The sequence below is a fragment of the Pteropus vampyrus genome, unplaced genomic scaffold (genome assembly GCF_000151845.1).
Source record: "Pteropus vampyrus isolate Shadow unplaced genomic scaffold, Pvam_2.0 Scaffold103, whole genome shotgun sequence".
Taxonomy (NCBI): domain Eukaryota; kingdom Metazoa; phylum Chordata; class Mammalia; order Chiroptera; family Pteropodidae; genus Pteropus; species Pteropus vampyrus.
In genome coordinates, this window is record NW_011888884.1 from 3,484,408 (window position 1) to 3,503,577 (window position 19,170).

The following is a 19,170-nucleotide window of genomic DNA, read 5'->3' on the forward strand; positions in this document are numbered from 1 at the left end:
TTAAAATCAGAATTAGTAAACAGGACTATGAAGAGAAGAGTCTTTTCGTTTTCCATCCACAATGCTATTTTGCCCTCACTGGGCCAGCATTAATATGGTCTCGGCTTCAGAAAGGCTTTGACTTTCCTGCCATTATCCTAGTCTTGCTTTAACACATACTTTATATTAGAATGCGTTCCAGGAAGCATATGGCAATAGAACTAGGTCAACCATTAACCAAATAACAGGAAACTGCTCTGCAGCGCACACCCTTCAAAAGCTTGCTTAATGAGCTGGCTCTTCAGAATATGTCCTTCAGTGAGCTTGGAACTAACAGGATCCATGGCTTTCTTTAATGCTGCAAGGTCACCTCATACCTAGAAGGCTTCTGCACATTCTAGACTTCCAATGGCCTCAATCATACCATCGAAACATTCAAGAACTAGAGTCAAAGGTGAAGAAGCATGTTTTCTGAATTTCCTTGACCATCTTCAAGGAACATGACTATCATTCTGGTTCCATTGCTTCATTCTTCCAACTCAGTTAAATGGATAGAAAACGCTATGTGCTTATCTTTTCTTTCTCTAACATATTTTCCCACGTATTCTTTGAGGCTTCCATGTCACCAGTTTTCCATATGAAATACATGCCACAATCCATTTAGACTAAATAAGTCAAATAAAGTCTTGGTAAAAGATCTATATTCCTTTTTCACATAAAACTACAAAGGAGTTTCCTCCTGAACCACTGGCTTTGAGTCGCTGAGTAATCCTGAATTTGAATTTTTCCTCTCCAAAGTTTCAAACTCAGTCCTACAAAATCTAACTTTACAATGCTCTAAAGAGTCATTCGGGATCATACTAGTCAACGACCAACAATCAAGCTCTCCTTGGCTTCTTTAACCTAGAGTGCAAATCTGATATTCTGACTTCCAAAATACATTGAATATGGACTGTAGAGTTGAGCGCGTCACTTGATGAAGAACTTACATTAACTCTCATTTTTAAATTAAAATGTCAGTGCCAAACCTCCACTTACTAAAACTGAATGCTGAATGTCTAGTGATATTTGGAGTAGCAATCACTGTTTAGAAGAAATTAGGAGATAATGTTTGGTTTCAGAAATCCACGTATATTTAGGAAAGGTATGTAGGAGCAATCTGACCTTTTAATAAGTGCTGGATTCAGTTACTGACTCAACCTGTACTTATTGACTATGTCCAGCTGCTCCAGGCACTATGCAAGGCACCGTGACACAGATGAACAAGGGAAGGGCCTGCCCTTCTGTAGCTTCTGGTCGAGTCCCATTCAGTAACCCATCACAACACAGACCAGTGGTTGCCTTTAAAGTTGATTTGGCTAAATCTTAACTAAGGTCCTTCCCACTGAAAACAGTCAACAATGCTTCATTGAGCACCAACATAGGAATGGCACACTGGACTATGGGTCAAAGAAAAAAAGGCTTGTAAGAGTCACTAATATTGTACAGTTTTGGGGATTCTGGATACCCAAATATCTCCCACCTGTGCTACTCTTGGGAACTGTCAGGTTTTTCTTTTAAAGGAGTTAGTTGTATAGCCATGGTCAAAACAAACAAACAACAGAAAAACACAGAATGCCATCTAAGGAATTTAATGAATAATCTATTACAGAATGTTCAAGATAGTGCAAACAGAGGTTAAGGTATCTTCCTTCCCCTTTACCACATTTGGGGGTCATATTTCAGAGGAGCACAGTGACTTTTAAAAGTCACCATATAATAACAAAGATAGTGCTCAGCCCTTAATGCTGAGAAGTTAAATGCTTATCAATCTCACAAGTACAAGCTTCAAGGAGCCCCCTCATTGGGATTTCATGTGGACTCAAGTATATTCTTACTCCTAATCAGATAGATAGTCATTGTGACCTATCTATAAGTGCTTTATAAAAACTTAAGGATGGGCGAAAAGGGAATTTTTATGTGCCCACTATATGTCAGGCTCTGTACCAGAGATTTATATTCAGGATCTCATTTATTACCCACAAGAAGCTTACGAAGTAGATTTTTTTTTTTTTTCCAGATTAGGAAACTGAAGATCAGAGATTAGATGATTCATTCAAAGTCACATGGCTACTCTCTGGCTCTGAGGTCTATGTTCTTTTCACTACATACCATGGCCCTCACTGCCAAGGTCTTCACCGGCCTCCCAACACTGATAGCATGATAGCAAAGGGTTCCTTTACATGTGGTCTCTGTGCTAGAGTCAAGTGTTCCTTTCGAGTATGAGAGCACGCTGCTCCCAACACAACCTCCAAGCCTCTTGAGAGATGGTCCAATGTTTCTCAGAGTGCCCACACACTGATGATGGAACAAGGTCAGGCCAGTTCCAAAGATACAAAGCAAGATGAACTCAGCAGGTCCTCCTGCCAATTGCCCTTGTCCTTACTCATCTGCTACAGCATGCCAAGGTCTCCCTGGAATGACGCAGGCCCGGGTCACCAAGGGTGATCCTATACCTCTCCAGATTGCTGCAAAATAAAAGCTCGATGCTGAGACAGGCTGGCTCCTTGAAAACCCACCAACATCATTTCCTAGGAATCAAACTTCTTAAAGAAACCATTTGCATCTGTCAATCTCAGCATGAAACCTGGGAGGTACAGAGTAAAGCAGAAGTCTAAAGGTAAAAAGTCTGGAGGCTGTGGATCCAGTCTGTCTTAGAAGTCAAAGTCCTTATATTTCTGGCTGGCCATTCATTTTTAAATTCACAAAGGAGTCAAAATGTTTTATTTTCCCTTTTACTAAGGTTCTGACTACAAACACATTTAAATAGAGAAATAGATACGGATATCATGGTTATGAAAGGCCCGACTTATGCCATTAATAAAAATGTACCCCGACAACCACTCTACTCTTAGCAGCTTCACCAAACCAACCCCAGAAAGGCAGGACTGCTGAAATTTGGAGCTACTTAACATAAACAAATATAAAGTCCACACTTGGGTTAGGAGATGTGGCTAATTTTAGATGACTGTTTCATATCTGATGAAATAGAGCCTGGACCTCTCGTCGGTTTAATGCAACCCTCATGCCTCCATTTAACCTACTCCACCTCAAATTTTTCTCAACTATGGAAAACAAGTGGTAAGGTGGCTGAAAGAAGGAATTCATTCCTGCGAAGTGAGGTCTTCACAGACAAACTGTCCAGTCTGCCGCATGGGTTGACGCTGAGAAGAATTCAGCATTTAGGAACATCTGATGCTAGTCAGGCCTTGCAGCGTGTCCACTGATCAGCATCTGAGAGAATTCATTCAAGAGAGGCTGTGAAAATCCTCCTGAGCAGCCAGCAGAAATTGAGAGGGCTCTCGGTGATCAAGTGCTGCTCTATTGGTCTCATCCCTAGGAAAGCTCTGGAATACTCCACGCCTCACATGCATATAGAATGTAGGCTCAAATATTAGAAACGAATCAGGTATTATGTTCAACTGACATAAGAATCCACTTTACCAAGTGTCAGTGACTTGTGCTCGCGCGCTCGCTTGCTCTCTCGCTCTCTCTCTCTCTCTCTCTCTCTCTCCCCTTTAACGCAGCTGCGAAGTCCACTGAATGTCCAGCCAAGTGTACTTATGAATTTCCTCTTCTTTCACGCCAGTGAGAGGACCTGGTTCCAGCATGGTGGCTTGATGTACTTGCTCATCACTTTTCAGATCTAACAAGGGAAAACAATCTACCCCTCAAACTGTTGAAGCTTTCTTTCCAGGAGAACTAGCCAATCCTGATGGCTCTCCCCAGTTACATAGCAATTGTGTAATTGCTAAGCTCCTGCAGAATCACTGGAACCACTCTGCAGCCTTCTACTGACTACAGCTGTGGCACAATGTTCCGAGATGTTTGCAGCCTTTGAACGGATGACCGGTCTCAAATCTGAACACAAAGAGATATACAATGGGATTCCGTCTCAAACACAAAGATGCTCCTGCCTGATGAAGACCCTTCTCCTCCTCCTAGTCTGTGCAGCTAACTCTTGCCTTTGCCCTTCCTACATGCGTGCAGAATGTGGTTCACTTCGTTTAGGCTGCCAGGTTCCAAAAGAGGCAGAAAATCTGCTGAAGTTTTGCCATGGACCATGCACAAGGTAATCATTTAACACATAACGTGGAAGCTTCAGAAGAGGACAAGATGCAAGGGGGGCGGGAAGCATCTCTCTAGGCTTCCTGCACTGGCATGAAATGAGTGCTTCCCTTCCTTCTGCCAGCTCCAATCCTTCATGTTGACATTACACATCCTGTACTGTAGATCCACCCCCATGCTGCCACTTGCCCGGCTGAATTATCTCCTGCGTCACAGCGGTGGTAACAGAACTGCTGGCTCGGCAGACCTGAAAGCACCATTTCAATGCTTAATGCATTCAGCAACTGGACACATTACCAGGGCATCAAGGCTGGTTTGTGGCCCTCTCAGCAGCCAAGTAATACTCGACCTAACCTTCTGCTAACCAGATGGCTGGTTTGCCTGTTGGGACCAAACCATTAAACTTTACTTTATTAAATTCTATCAAAATGTGGGGACAGTTTACAGCACTGTGTCTGGTTCATCTCCAACAGGGTTGCTAAGATGAAAATGACCTAAAAATAACTGGTAACTCTTACTTCACACCAACAGAGAACGAGATATTTCGGAGTAAATATTTAAATGATATGCCAGATTATGTACCCCAGCAGCACTGACTACATCGTTAGCAAATTTCTTGTAAATATATACAAACAAGAAAGACACAGAAATGAATGCATCTAAAGAGGAATCTATTTCCCACTGCCTTAAGCCAAAGTTCACCATCTCTGGCCTCCAAGCTATTTAAATGTGGCTAAGGACACATATCTCTATCATAATCACTCCAATTACCAAAACAAAGAGCCTAACACAATTGATAGATCCCACATCCCCTGGGTTCAACCACCTAGGCACACTGCAGGCCTGCCGGTACTCAAACGGTGCTCAATAAATGTTTTGATGAAGGAATAGATGAATAGGCATATATTTCTTAAATATAACAGTTCTATAAAATACATTTTATATCGAAACACTAAATTCCTTCCAACTCTATCATCACTCTACAACTGCTAAGGAGGCACTGGATGGCCACTAAATGATCATTGCAAATGAACTACAGAGGTGGCCCTTTATTGGGTACCCGGCAAGGTGCTGAGTGTTTTACATACATTATGACTCTCCACCTTCACCAGAGAGAGAATTCCATTTTAAAGACAAACTGGAGGGTAGGAGCAAATTAGGAGTGATCCAAACTAAGCCAATCACTTTTCCTACTACTTTGTAGTCCCAGGTAAGAAAAGATCCTACAATTTGTAAAGAACCTACACTTGTGAAGGTGGCACCCAAAATATCCCCCTTACCTAAGTCTCAAGGAAATCGGAAAAAAATCTTTCCACTCCCAGAGCTCTTCAGGCATCTAGAAGTCCCCGATTCAGTTCTTACTGTTTCTCCCCGTATTTCTTACGCTGTGGAGGGCATTCCATATTATTATAACCACTACCACAGTCAAAGTTACTCCTCCACTCCTTTAGTTTTGGGGTCTACATTTTGAGGCCCAAATCCTCTCCTTTAAAATCATCCTAGAGATCTGAACACTAATAAATAAATGCATGGTCTCTTTTTCTCTCCTCAAATATCTCTGGACACAATTTTAAAGTGGTGACTATAAAGCTTCTTATGATTTAAAAAAAATTCGCTGAGACCTTTGTCTCTGTGGACTTTTACATTCAAAATGTAAAACTCAATCAATCGATCAGTCAATCTTCTCGAGTAATCTGCTTTTCAAGGTGAAAAAAAAAATCACTATACTTTTACCAAAAAAAATCACTTACATGTTCTTTACCTTTGCCACTAATACCACCACCACCACTGCCACCATACTATCACCAAGGAGGCCACCAATAAATAGTCTTCTGACTGGGAACAAATCAGGTTAGGTAAGTTCTGTTAGGCTCTATTAACACCATTCCACATTTTGAAATATCTACCCTTAAAGCGCTCTAAAATTAGCTTCCTTACCCTTGAGATCTCAAAGCACCTGATATTACAAGACATTACAGACCAAGTGGACATAGCCTATTAAATATTGCACAGAAAAGACCAAAGCATTTCTAGGCAAGGCTACAGGATAGTCCTCAAACTGGCTCAGCGCTGTCTAAATGAGTGAAGCCACAAAGAGGCACCCAGCCTTTATATAAAACAGCCAGTGTTTTCATTGCAATAAGCACAATTTTTGCCAAAATGATGCCAGACAATAAGAGCAGTAATAACATCTTTCTTTCAGAAAGTTCACAGAAGTTCATGGTAGTTATAATAATATGGAATGCCCCCCATCCCCAAGACTCCCGGGAACCACTCTGCAAGGCTGGGACAGGCTTTGCTACCATGTAAATGTTTGCAAATCCCTACTGAATGCACACACCTCAGATATAGAGTGCCATGGGGTCCACATCCAGGCAGACCAGCAGCTTACCATCTGGAAAAGCCTACCTGTGCATGGGCAACAGCAAAGAGCACCTCTCGTCATTTAGGGCAGACACAGCACAAAATTAATCAGGCAGAATTCAAAGACTCAAATTATCATCCCCATTTTATGGAGAAGGAAATCATGGGAATAGAGAAGTGACTCATTCAAGGTCATACATTTAGGAGGGGACAGAGACAAATTTCATCCTGTGCTCTGTGCTCATGCAGTTCCAAAGAGTATGCTCCACCCACTAAACATAACTTTTTTAGAGAAGACCCCGCACAAAGAACTGCATGTTCACCCAGAAATTCTCAGAAATTTACACTCCTGATGTTTCAGCAAAAAAATAAACACCTCCTCTAGAGAGAATATAGATATGGTTGACCCTTGAAGAAAGGAGAAGGGGCGTCAACTGTCTGCTCAGTTAAAATTCACATATAACTTAAGTCAAGCCCTCAGCTTATGCGGATTCCCAACTGCAGATGGAAAAAAAATTATATAAGCATATATATTTACAAATTTATACACACACCCAAATATATATTTATACACACATACACTCATATATCTGGTAGCCAAGATCCCAGTAGCTCTTCGGACAATTTAATTGCATTGAAGTTTAGCCATAATATACTAATTTTAAGTACATTATCTTCCCATATAACTGCATGTCAGAAGGGGAAAGCTGCCAAGTGACAATCTGGCCCAGTGATTCACAATGTCACACTAACATACCCACTTCTGATACAGGTTGGTGTCTGTATTTCCTGGAAATCATTGCCTTCACTTCGGAGATAAACAGTAAACAGCATCCCCAGCAATGACGTGCTCTTTTTCTACTAGTATACATGGTGGCAAATGTCATGAATTCGGGGGAAAAGAAAGGGGTAACATAAAGTTAACAGCTCCTGCTCTATGTTCCTCAGATCTTAATGATCATGTATCAAAAACACAGATGATTCTCTTTTTTGTTTTAAGACTACGCCTTATAAAGTAAAAGATCTAGTCAAATGAATCACATTAAATCTACTGCACAGGTAGAGTTCATGTGCTGAGGAAAAACACGATCTAGCCAATTTTGGATTTTTATGGTTCAAGATTCCCATTAGCTGCTTTATTAATGTTTTCCAATTATATCTGACTCTTAGAAACTTAAGAATTTATTTATTTTTCTGTAGACAAAAAGCTACACAAAATGTGCATGGTTATAGACAAAATAATATTGCCACCATCCTTTCAGCTAAAATGGGGGAAGGAAGGTGACAAGAAGGGGGAAAGAAACAGGCAAGAACAGACGGGGAACACTGGAAAATCGCCATTCAGAAGCGGCTTCAAAAAAGATCCCTAACACTTACCTGTGCTGGGGTCAATTTTGATAATTGTAGTTGACGTCTAGGAACGGGGTTATGAATATAATTATCATGAAGCAGCTATTGGGCAATCACAACCTAATTAAGCCCACTGACTACATTACCTTGTTTTCCCCCTAATAATCATATAACATTTAACACTTGCTATTTTCAGGACCTATGGGTGATGTTCACTCATGTTAACAAGCACCAGCCACTGGTCAGAAAAAGAATGGGTAAGGTACTCAAGACACTTGAGTCAACCAAGGCGTAGGGATGAATTTCAGGGACAGCCGACATCTCTTCTTCAATACCACTTCATTTCTCCGCCCCCTAAAATTACTAATTAGAGGCAAAGCCATGGGAGAAGAATGAATGAATGAGAACTTCCATACAAATTCTGGATACAATTCTGCTTTCTTAAACGTGTGCTATCTTATGTGATCTATATCATGTGCTTGTTCACATGACAGTGGAACCTGTCTTTGAAGGTGATTTTCTCTTCTCTTCAGGAGAATAGAGGATTCTTCTACCAGTACATAAACTTAGCAGCACTTTTACCTCCTGGACATGCTCTGAGGCCTCCTCTCCTACCACACCTTTCTCATTGAGTGTATTCTCAAATTCAGTGTCCTATTCCCAATTGGATGTCACCGCACACAAAGATACTTGACTCAATTTACCTTCACTTTCTGCGAAGCCCCTGAGGGTAGATTTCTCTTCAAAGAATCAAGAGGAAGGCTGAAGAAACATATTAAGGACTGGTCTTTGAGACAGGCTGGTGGAAGGAGTGCCTTAGATGGTGAGTTACCACTCACCAGGGTCTCGGTTGATGCCACCTAAGGCTGAGTAGAGTCTCTATTGCTCTTAAATTAGAAATTCTACCTGAAGAACCACGTTTCCATATAGTTCAATTTTACTCTCTTCCACTATGTAGTTATTCTTCCTGAGCCTTTTTCCCATTAAAGGCCTTTATTTAAGAAAACAATGGTTTTGATAAGTTTTGTAGATAATAATATGGATGACAGGTAAAAATGAGTGACTCTGTAGTCCCCTCTAGTTCACTTTACAAAGAGAACACATGCTTATCTTCGGACAAAGGTTTAGGGTATGAGTCTGTCTGGGGACAAGGGATCATCTGAACAGATCCCTAGCCAAGTTAAGATTTTATAAAACCATCACTAGTTGCTTCGAGGTTGAAGAGTCTAGTCAGCAATTAGTGTCTAATTCCCTGTCTTACAGAAAAGCTACTGTCCTGGATATCTGAGGGAAATTTGGACCTGTTCCATCTCCCTTAGTACAGCTTGTTACTCTATTAAGGGCATTTGTGGTCATCCATGAACAGCAGCTTCCTTACTGTACTGTGAAGTTTCAGGGAGAGGCAAATAAAACCAAAACATTCATCATGTCTCCATGATCTAAATAGAGCACACGGTGATGATTAAAGGGCGTGGGGCACACTAGCACTCATGCTTTGAAGAGTATCTGCACTATTTTCCAAAAATGATCATTAGACAGTGGAAATGATTTTCAAATATGTCTTTACAGCTTTTGAAAACATTTCTTGTGCATACAGTAACCAGAGCCAATATAAGGGCACTGAGACTTTCAAAGGGGGCCCTAAGAAAGGAAAAAAGTAAGACACCCTCTCTACTTAAAAAAAAAAAAGTCATATAGCGTATCCTTCTGTCATAACAAGTATGTACTTTTTAAATACCCATGTGTATAACTACTTTTTCCACTACTGAGCTCGACACAGTACCACTTTAAAATATTTATTCTCTAAATTTCCCCCCACGTGGTCCCTTGCTTTTTTCCCCCCACCATCTCTATAACTCGGAAGAACGCAAGAGGATACTCTTTAAACATACTTTATCAAGCTATTACAGTAAGTTTTATATCTCTCATATTAACTAATATATTTCAATTAATTTTCCATTATGGTCAGATTTCCTTCCAGAACACTAGGATATACTCCTGGCATGAGTAACTGGAAGAGATAAACCATCAGGAACATAAGCTATTAGCATGCTAAGTAATAAGCAAGGCCAGTTCTCACCAGCGAGAGCCAGGAGGAAGTGCCCCCCAGTATGTGAATCCTGGCTCCCCCATTTCGTAACTTGGGTAAATTGCCTCCCTAAACTTCAGTTTTCCCTACCATATGAACAGTCCCTGGTTCATATTAAATGGTAAACAAACATTGCCTAGTATTAATATGAACTGTGAGTCACTCCAGGAGGGGGTATAGCATTTTGTTGAAGGTCTATGTGATATTCCCACTCTATAGAGGAGCTGGCAGAACTTTTTGATGACGCAGTCATATTTATTCTCCTTATAGACAGTACTCTTACCCAATATCAGAAGGGACAATATTTGCTTGACAGTAGGAGGAGAGGTTCTTGCAACTGAATTCTGATATGCAAATGAAAATGGTCTCTCATCCATACAAACCCCCTTCTCAGTTATCATATTAAATAATAATTAACAATCTTCATAGAAGACCATTTAAGATAGAAACCACTGAAGGGCAATAATACTTATTATTGAAATCTTTACATAATCTTTAGCTGGCATCTATTTTTGGCCATCTTCAGTCTATAATCCAGTGTTCAAATTTTACCGCACATGAAGGACCCAAATCAGGTCCAATTTGGGCTGAGTGATTGATGCTCAGTTGCTAACTAATTGGTCACAGTATAAAAGGATGATGTAATTAAGGATCAGAATGGCTAAACATTCTGGACCACAATGGCCTTATTTTGGATTTTAAAAGGCCAGGATTGGATTGACAGACCAGCCTGTGACGCCTGGCTGAAGCACATCGCTTAATCCCAAACTGGACACCAGGTAATTGTCGCAGTCCATTCCCTTCCCTTCTGAAATAAGCTTGTCTTTGTTCTTCAATTCTTCTAACACCCAGAGTGTAGATAGAGAAGCTCTATGGATAACTTTAGAGAGGACTATCACATTTTCTGCCCATTAATAATGCAGCTATTTTCTGCTGTGCTCTATTCTCTACCACATTTTCCAGGAAAATCTCCACCTAGGCCTTCAAGTTTCCATCTGTCCTTTATCAGAAAAGCTGTATTTGTAACCCTGAAGTCACGTAAATTGTCTTCTAAGCCCAATTCTATTTTTTTTTACAATGAGAACTAACCAAAGAATGTGGATCTGAACACTGGTCTTCATATTTCACATGCAGTAGGTACCAAATTACAAGGTCTTTTTCCACTTGCTTTATTGTTGTCTTAAAAGCAATGCCTTTCTTCTTCCTGTAGGCTCTTCCCAATGGACAGACTTCTTCTATTTTAACTTGTCAATCATTCCCCTGCCTCCCTTCTTCTTCTTTTCCTTCTCCCATCCAAGCAGTCTCTGCTTCCCAGCAAATTTCCACCACATAATTATGGCAATGCTTTAGCCTACTTTTCTGTTAGCTTAACAACCCTGTCTATTTTCTACTTATGCTGATGCTACTGTTTGCTTTTCTGACAGGCTAATCCGTGTATCCTTTCAAGGCCCAACTTCCCCTACCATGATAGCAGCTGGAGCTCTAATTCACAGGTGCCTTCCAAAGCTTTTCATTAGCAGTAGAAATGAGATGGTTTAGAAACCCATTTCTTAATCTGCAGGTGAGTATTGGAACCTTTGTGCAGCAAACATCTTTCAAGTATCCCACATTGTGCCACTGCACAATTATTTTCTGAGTAATAAGAACAATGGTATAGGCACATTTGTACTGTTAAAGGGAGAATGTTCCCTCAGAGGGAATCGGCTCCCCCATGCCTCCCTCCTCCCACCCCCCGACCCTACCTCTGGCATTTCCCAGCTCAAGAGAGAAGCACTCAGCTGACATGAGCATAACTGAAGAATAATGACTTTACTTTCTTAAATCTGAACAGGGAAGAAAGAATTCCCAAATTTGAAGGCCTTAGCTCATGTTCTGGTTCAACTGGCCAGACAAGGGCTTAGGGAGTAAGTTTGGCCTTCCCCAGCTGGGCTCTGTGGCAGCTAAGCCTCTCCACAAATCCTGGGCTTAATTACTTCTGACACAGTTGTCTCGCCTGGGCCTCCAGCTCCTTTTGTGTTCAAACCAATCTGAATCCAAAGGTAAGTCCTTACTCATCTTGGACAAATGCTTAATTTCCTACGAAGTGATCCTAAAACATTTAAATCAGGATCCACTGGCTCTTGGTAGAATTTTCCCCATCTTTCCTTGCATGATCTTTGTTAAAAATCTACTCGAAAGCCTAACAAATAATTTTCTGAATTAAGCAGTCTTCATCTCAAGTATTAATTTTGAACAAATAAGTACCTACCAACCTTTCCTTCACTCTCAAGAGCAGGCTTTGCTCTTTGAGCGAAGTTTGGGGTTAAGATGTGAACAGGCATAGCAGAAGTATTTTATTAATATCCAGAAGCAACATGCAATGAACTGAACAAGCAAACACACGAAAGCAAGAAAATCAATACCAAAATACCCATGACCTGGCACAAAAAGAAACCTTCCATCCAAGAATAACTCAAGAAAAAATGTCTCTAGCTAGGAATTAGGCAAGAATGCTTTGAAGACACCAAGTGTCTGCTCACCAGAATGAAAAGACAATGCATTTGCAGGTGACTATATTGCACCCTCTTGCACCATACTGCTCTACCTCGTCTTTCCAGACCTTGAAAAAAGCAACGTTGTGTTAGAGCCACACATCCGAAGACTAAAAATCTTATGAATGCTTCGACTGCTGAGGACAAGTCTTTAGAAAGTAGATAAATTTTATGATAGTATCTCCAAGCAGAAAATGTAAATCCAAAGCATTTCCAATCAGCTTTCTATTTATCAGTGTGTGTAGTTCTCAAGATACAAAGTTCAAGGGGACAAAAGATTCAAAAAGAGCTTCCCAGTAAACAGAATCCAAATTCATAAAAATCCATTTTCCCTCACTTGGAAACTTCTCCTCCTGGGTCTTATAAATCCAGGAAACAGTTCAATTTAGCATTATCTTCTCTCCAACGTCCTCCCCCCCAAAAAACTTTTTTTTCTTCCTTCAGTACTGGCATGCAAACCATGCTGTTTTAACTTCTTTCCTGTTCTCCCAGTTCTTCTGGAACATTTTATTTTCGACAGTCAACTCATTTGGAGGAGTGCCACACTGAGGTTCGACTGTTTATAGCGTTAACTGTGTTTCTGCCAGAAGTCCACATCCAGCACTACCTTCTCCAGACTGCCTCCTGGATTAAGATTTATGCTTTAGTTTGGAAGAAGCTTAGAAAATGTGGAAACTTCCAAACATCACTCTTCCTTACAAAACTGCTTTCATTTGTCCAAGAGGAATCGGAGATGAAAACTCTTCCGAAGGTACTGACCCACCTCCTGCTCATAGCTAAATGCTGCTTCTGTTGTTAAAAAGTCATTTTAAGGATGACTTCATGTATATTGGGGAACGATCATTGGTCTGAGAGAGAACTGGGCTCCTAGGAGATACATGGAGGGCACATCTTTGTATGAGTTTTGGAACACTGGAAAATCACCAGTAATTGTTTTAGACTGGATTTCACTCTCATGGACATTCATCAGTATTACAAAATGGCATCTCTGAAAGAAGCTAATTTAAATCTGTACCATGTTGCAAAATAAATCCTCAGAGACCAATTGTGGGCACTTTTGTAAGTTGTAATCGACCCAGACAAACTTCCAAAGAAGGGCATTTGAAAAGGACTCCCAAGCCCTAGGTGACAGAACTATAGAGCAGAAGAGGACAATGAAAAGCGCAGCTACAAGCCCAAGAGCTGAAACTTGACTGGAAGTCACATATCATAACTCACATACATTTCTCCAAAACTGGCTTCTGGAGTGTATCACTTCTATAGATGAAACCATGCTCAGCCCTGGATTCCCTAACATGTTAACTTCAACTAACAAAAATCAATACTCCTGCCCTACTAGTGTATGATTACAGTTTCTGGAGCTGGTGTTTCACAAACCGCTACAATCATGTGTGCTGGGGCAGTAGAAAGGGCACTGGGTTGGGAGTCAGCCGACCTAAGTTCTAGACCTGGCTTTGTTACAACTGAACTTTCTGACCTCGGGCAAGTCACTTCAAGTCTCAGTGCCAGTTTCCTCTTCAGTAAAATACAGGGGGGTGGGGGGGCGAGATTTGAAGTTGATCTCTGTAAGGCACAAAACAACCAGCTTCTCAGTTAAAGTTCTGACTGGTGAAGATCAAGTAATATGTATCATTTATGGTATATCTCTTAGTCAACTTTTTACATGATTTTTATGGTAATTTCTACTTGGGAAAAACATTTTTGTCCATCGCCCCAAAACCTCAGCTTCATCTCGGGGCTCCGAGTTCTTTCATATTATAATAAATGACTCTCTTCTTTTCCTTTCTTATTATTTTAAGCAACCTTCCCCAAACTAAGACTTGTGCTATTAAAAGAGCTTAGAACTTCCCATTTCCTTGCTAGGGCTAAAATTAAACTGTCCATTCCTTAGGGCCCAACATAACATCTGCCAGATGTCTTGGCATATCACACAAGAAGAGGAATTTTCTTCTAGCATTATCTCCTCGCCTCTCCATTTTCTCATAATCAATTAATAGGTCATAGCTAATGTTTTTCTCAAAGCCACCAACTTCATAAGTATGTGAACCTCACCAAGGATACTTGCTTTCATACACAAACACAACACACACACACACACACTCACATATTGACAGAAGCTGACTTTTTTTTTCCAGTTCACTAGCTTTTAGCGATAGACTCTGGAAATATTTCCTCCACCTCTTTTGAATGTCCTTGGTTTCCATGTACTAATCATCCAATTATATACTCATGTCAGATTTTTTGCAATCTGAGTTCATTATTTATATATTTCCTAATTTGTGAGTGTGGCATTGTGAAATAGCACCTCTGGTCTCCACTCAACTTGTAACATTCGATACAGCTTTGTCAATGCTGTCCTATGAGGCAGTGAACTATAAGTCTGACAAAGGCGCGCACCGCAAAGAAGATAAGTAAGGTTACCTCACCAAAAAAAAAAAAAAATTAACATTAGGAAAGAATTCAAGATAGGTTAGACCCTATGAAACTCCATCACACAGAAAAAGGAACTCTTTCCCAAGTCAACTTTATCATTCTTTTCTTTCAGGAAAACTCATCCCGAGTACTCTAAAGTCCATTAATAGAGTTAGATTTATTTTCCCCTATGCCTTCCAGAAGACTCATTAAAAGATTTTATACACACACACACACACACACACACACACACACACATACTTTTTAGTTATTTATTCTGTGTCTAAAAGTTGTCTCTAACTCCAAAGAGTGGGGGAAAAAACAAGTCCTCAGGGATTAATGATCAATGAGTTAGATAGACATAAATCTAATATGAGAGCTACTAAGGACTGAGAAGTTCCAACAATAATCTTTTTTTTTTATGACAGTGTGCATCATAGCTCACATATATTTCTCCAGAATGATTTCTGTGACATATTAAAACTATGCAAAAATTTGCATAATGAGCCTCATCAACTTGATGTCTCAAAAACAAAAGGATCTCTGAGCTTTGACATCAAATGAGAATATTCAATTCGACATCCTTATTTCTCTCATAGTGGTTTATCCAAGATACTTGTCCCATTTTGAATGTGTATATCTATAAAAATACAAAAACCATGTCTTTCATATTATGGCACTTCTCATGTTGATGAAGGGCATCAGAGATGGGACGGATCTTTTAGGTAACCAGTTAGAACATATTCTCAAACTCCAAAAATGCTCTCAGACACCTATTTTTTCCTCTAGAAAGCTCAACTCTAAGACTATCCATAAAGACACTAAGGCGTTTGGATGCAAAGTTTAAAAAAAACTGTGGTGAGTCAAACTGCTGGACTGGCAACCACTTTGTCAGATTTTTTTTTTCTCCACTGAAATAAGTAATTAAGCAGTTGTCTTGATATCCACAACAAAAAAGATATCATGGAAGTTTGCTTCTTCAAGATCAAAGTCTAATGTATTTATGTTTACATAAACATATATGGTAAACTAGATGCAAAATTACTTAGTAATTACTTTCCCAAATAACTCCTTATTCCCTTGCACTTGAACTTCCCAGTCTAAACATGTAGCAGCCATACATGCATTAGCAAATTTAAATATAACATTGATGACATTCCACTTAGGAGGAATAGTAACAGTATCAAAAAAATAACATTCAAAAATGAATAAGTAAAGGTATGATTCCAAGTGAGATTTTTAAAGTGCTCTTGGAGAGTCCTAGGTTTTGAATAAGAAGCAGAGATCTGAAGAGAAGTATTTTTATACGAGCATACACATCAACTGAAAATCTTGAAAACCATACATCTCTGTCTGCAAAAACAGGGCTTTACTTCATTGACCATGGACAATTATCAGTTAAAGAACCATGTGTTCCCCCCTCTCCTTCATTCCCCTCAGAAGAACAATAACCCTCAATTAATGACACAACAGTTTGGTTTGAAAAATGTGATGTTGTCATATACAGCATTGTGCATTTACTGAATGACACTGCTACCAGCTACTCAACAGAATATAATTACATCTGGAATCTAAAACCACTTCAATATGCACAAAAATACTGTAGACATTAAGGAACTTTACAGAGACACACACACAAAAATCTGACACACGAGAAAGCAAAGCTAGAATAAAGCTGATACAAGTCGCTCACCAATGTGTTCCTTATTTCTGTTGAAGCTGGTACCTTTCTATATTTCTCCTTGGTTGAAAACAAGGTCTAATCAGCCTCCTTATAATATATTAATTGGTTCTGCATCTCCTCCAAGTTTTCATTCCACTGTGGAGTCCTCCTCACCTGTCTTCAATTGTCCATCTAAAATTCTTCCAACATCTTTCCTCATCCTCAAGATGGCTACCTCACCTAATGGAAAAGCAACATCTTCATGGTTGGCTTTTATAAAATCCTCGAGCATTTCAGGATTTAGTTCTTTACTTGGATCAATTACATACATCCTCTAGAACTAATCTGTGAAGAACTCCAATCAATGTGTGTGGTCAGGGGTAGGACTGGGTCCTTTCTTCAAATCATCCTCACAAAATGTCTTCCTATAAGACTAATAAATTCCTCCCAATTAAAAAGGTAAAGATACCTGGACATAAGATTTTCTCAACTGACATAATATTTTAAAAATTTGTTTCTATAGTGACATTGTTAAGACATCTGATATTTCTGAAGACTTACAGTACTTGAGAACACAGGAAAAACAGCAGGATGGAAGGGAAGAGGGAAAACAAAGGAACTAAAAGAAGGCCTAACACACAAATGGAACAACCTGAAGAGAAAAGTAGACCCTGGAGAAACTGGTGTCAGTCAGAGTTCCTGTGAGATCTTGTAGCATTTGTTTGTTGAGTTTTGTTTTTTTTTTTTCTTCCCAGAGATCAACCCAAACCAGACAAAAAAAGTCTTGCAATGCATCAAAACATGATGATAGCCAAGCCTCAGAACTCCAAAATCTCAGCTTAGGGCCACCACTGTCTTTACAATGAGGAAACAACATTTCCTGGTGACTTTCAGGAGACCTGGAGCAGCTTAAAAGTTGTGTGAAGACCTCGGTGGAAAATGTTTAAGGTCTGGCCTTGCCTTTCTTGAAGGAGGTCAAAACCCTTCAAGTCCACTCAGAAAGAAAAAAAAAAATTCCAAAAGTTTACTTTAAAATGGAAACAAACATCTCAATAACTTGTGAAAACACTCCTTTGGTGGGAGAAAAATCTGAGCAGCCCTTAAAAGCCCCTCATTTCCTTGCATAATGAATAGACAGTGAGGAACCACCACAAGATTTCCCCCAGGAAAGGGAGAAGGAGTAGGCAGGCAAGCCTCCTCCTCCAGCCATCACCAACAGAGCTTCAAAATGGAGACATCCATAATTTTATAAACACTTCTCATCTCAGCTTTGTCTCCTGGAAACCCGCTCTCCTCCATTTTCTGGTGGAGTTACATGACACGGCTTACCTGACTCAGTTCCCAGCTCTCAACCAAACTAGTCACTTCCTCCAAAACCTGCAAGCCACCTCCAGAAACAAAACCAAAGCAAACCAAACAGCCAACACAGACACTCAGGCATAGCCCCCGGGAGCCCTGGGAGAAAGCCCCAACTGGTTGGTCTTTTCCCATCCCAGACGCGTGCTTAAAAATGAAACTTTTTTTTTTTTTTTTTTTTTTTTTAGTAGGGGAGGAATATAAAAGGAACTCCAGGCAACCTTCCTCCCTCTCTGTAGATTAGAAGCTACAATGAAAAGAAAATGAGGGTTCCTTCAGGAATGGTGAAAAGCCTGGAGAATGAACGTGAGAAGGAGCTTTGTGTTTTGGAGTCTGGACTGGAACCAAGGCAGACAGCTTGCAAATGGAGGACAGGGAGATAAAGAAAGGGAAAGAGAGGGGCTGCTCCAGTGAGGGGCGGCAGCGGCTTCCCCTCGTGCCTGGAAGGAGGGCAGACCCCTGGGAACTGCACCAGGAGTGAGGCGACCCCCAGGCCCCTGGCTTCTTTTCTCCCTTCCTCAGAGGAGAGCCAAGAGTGTGTAATGGCTTCTCTTCTCCAGAAACCGTTGTCCTCCTCCACCAGACGCTTCTGAACCCTCAGCCTGGAGACAGCTCCTCAGCTGCTCCCGAACCTGCGCCCCCCACCCGGCCCGTGGCCCCCGCTCCTCGCCTCTGTCCTCACCAGCAGCACCACCACCAGCAACAGCAGCAGCCACCCCCCGACACATCCCGACCCGCATCCCAACTTCGGAGAAGAGAGACAGAGACAGAGACAGAGACAGGCAGAGACAGACAGAGAGAGAGAGAGAGAGAGAAGAGAGAGAGAAGAGGGAGCCAAATACCTGAGGAAGAGAGGGGTGCCAATCCGCACGGCTTTGCCATCGGGCTGGGGACAGGCAGACAGAGAGGGGGAAAGGAAGGAGAGGGACAGAGAAAGAAAGAGGTCAACCGGCTCAGGTCGGGGCGGCTCAGAGCGCTCCCTCCTCTGCCCCTCGCTCGCTCGCTCCCCCTGGCTCTCAGCTCAGGTCTCCTCGCCTTCCGCCCTCCGCCCCCCTCTCGGTCCCTACTCCTGTCCCCGCGCTCAGAGCATCCGTCCTAAGCCTCCAGGTCTCTTCTCACTCATCTTTCATTTTCTCTTCTCTCCATAGAACTACACGAAATTAATTAAGCCCCAGCGCTCCGCTCCCCCCAGCAGAAGGAGCAGCCAGCAGGAAAAGCACAGCCACCTCGCAGCCACCAGCACCAGCTTCTCCTCCTCTTCCTCCCTCGCTTCTCCTCCTCCTCTTCCTCCTCCCCCTCCCTCTCTCCCTCCTCCCCCC

General features: G+C 41.1%; 1 protein-coding gene across 14 annotated transcripts in view; it reads right to left on the reverse strand.

Moving 5' to 3' along the window:
• The window catches only part of ZNF462 (zinc finger protein 462), a 129,267-nt gene that overhangs the window by 109,535 nt on the left and 562 nt on the right, over window positions 1-19,170 (reverse strand). The window contains exon 1 of one of the 14 annotated variants that reach the window (XM_023533475.1): window positions 19,078-19,110. The exons of 12 other annotated variants lie outside the window; for them this stretch is intronic. The gene's annotated coding sequence lies outside the window, so the exon portion shown is untranslated. Of the gene's footprint in view, window positions 1-18,693; window positions 19,057-19,077; window positions 19,111-19,170 lie in introns of those variants that run through there. One more of the 14 variants, XM_023533476.1, reaches the window with a different exon arrangement.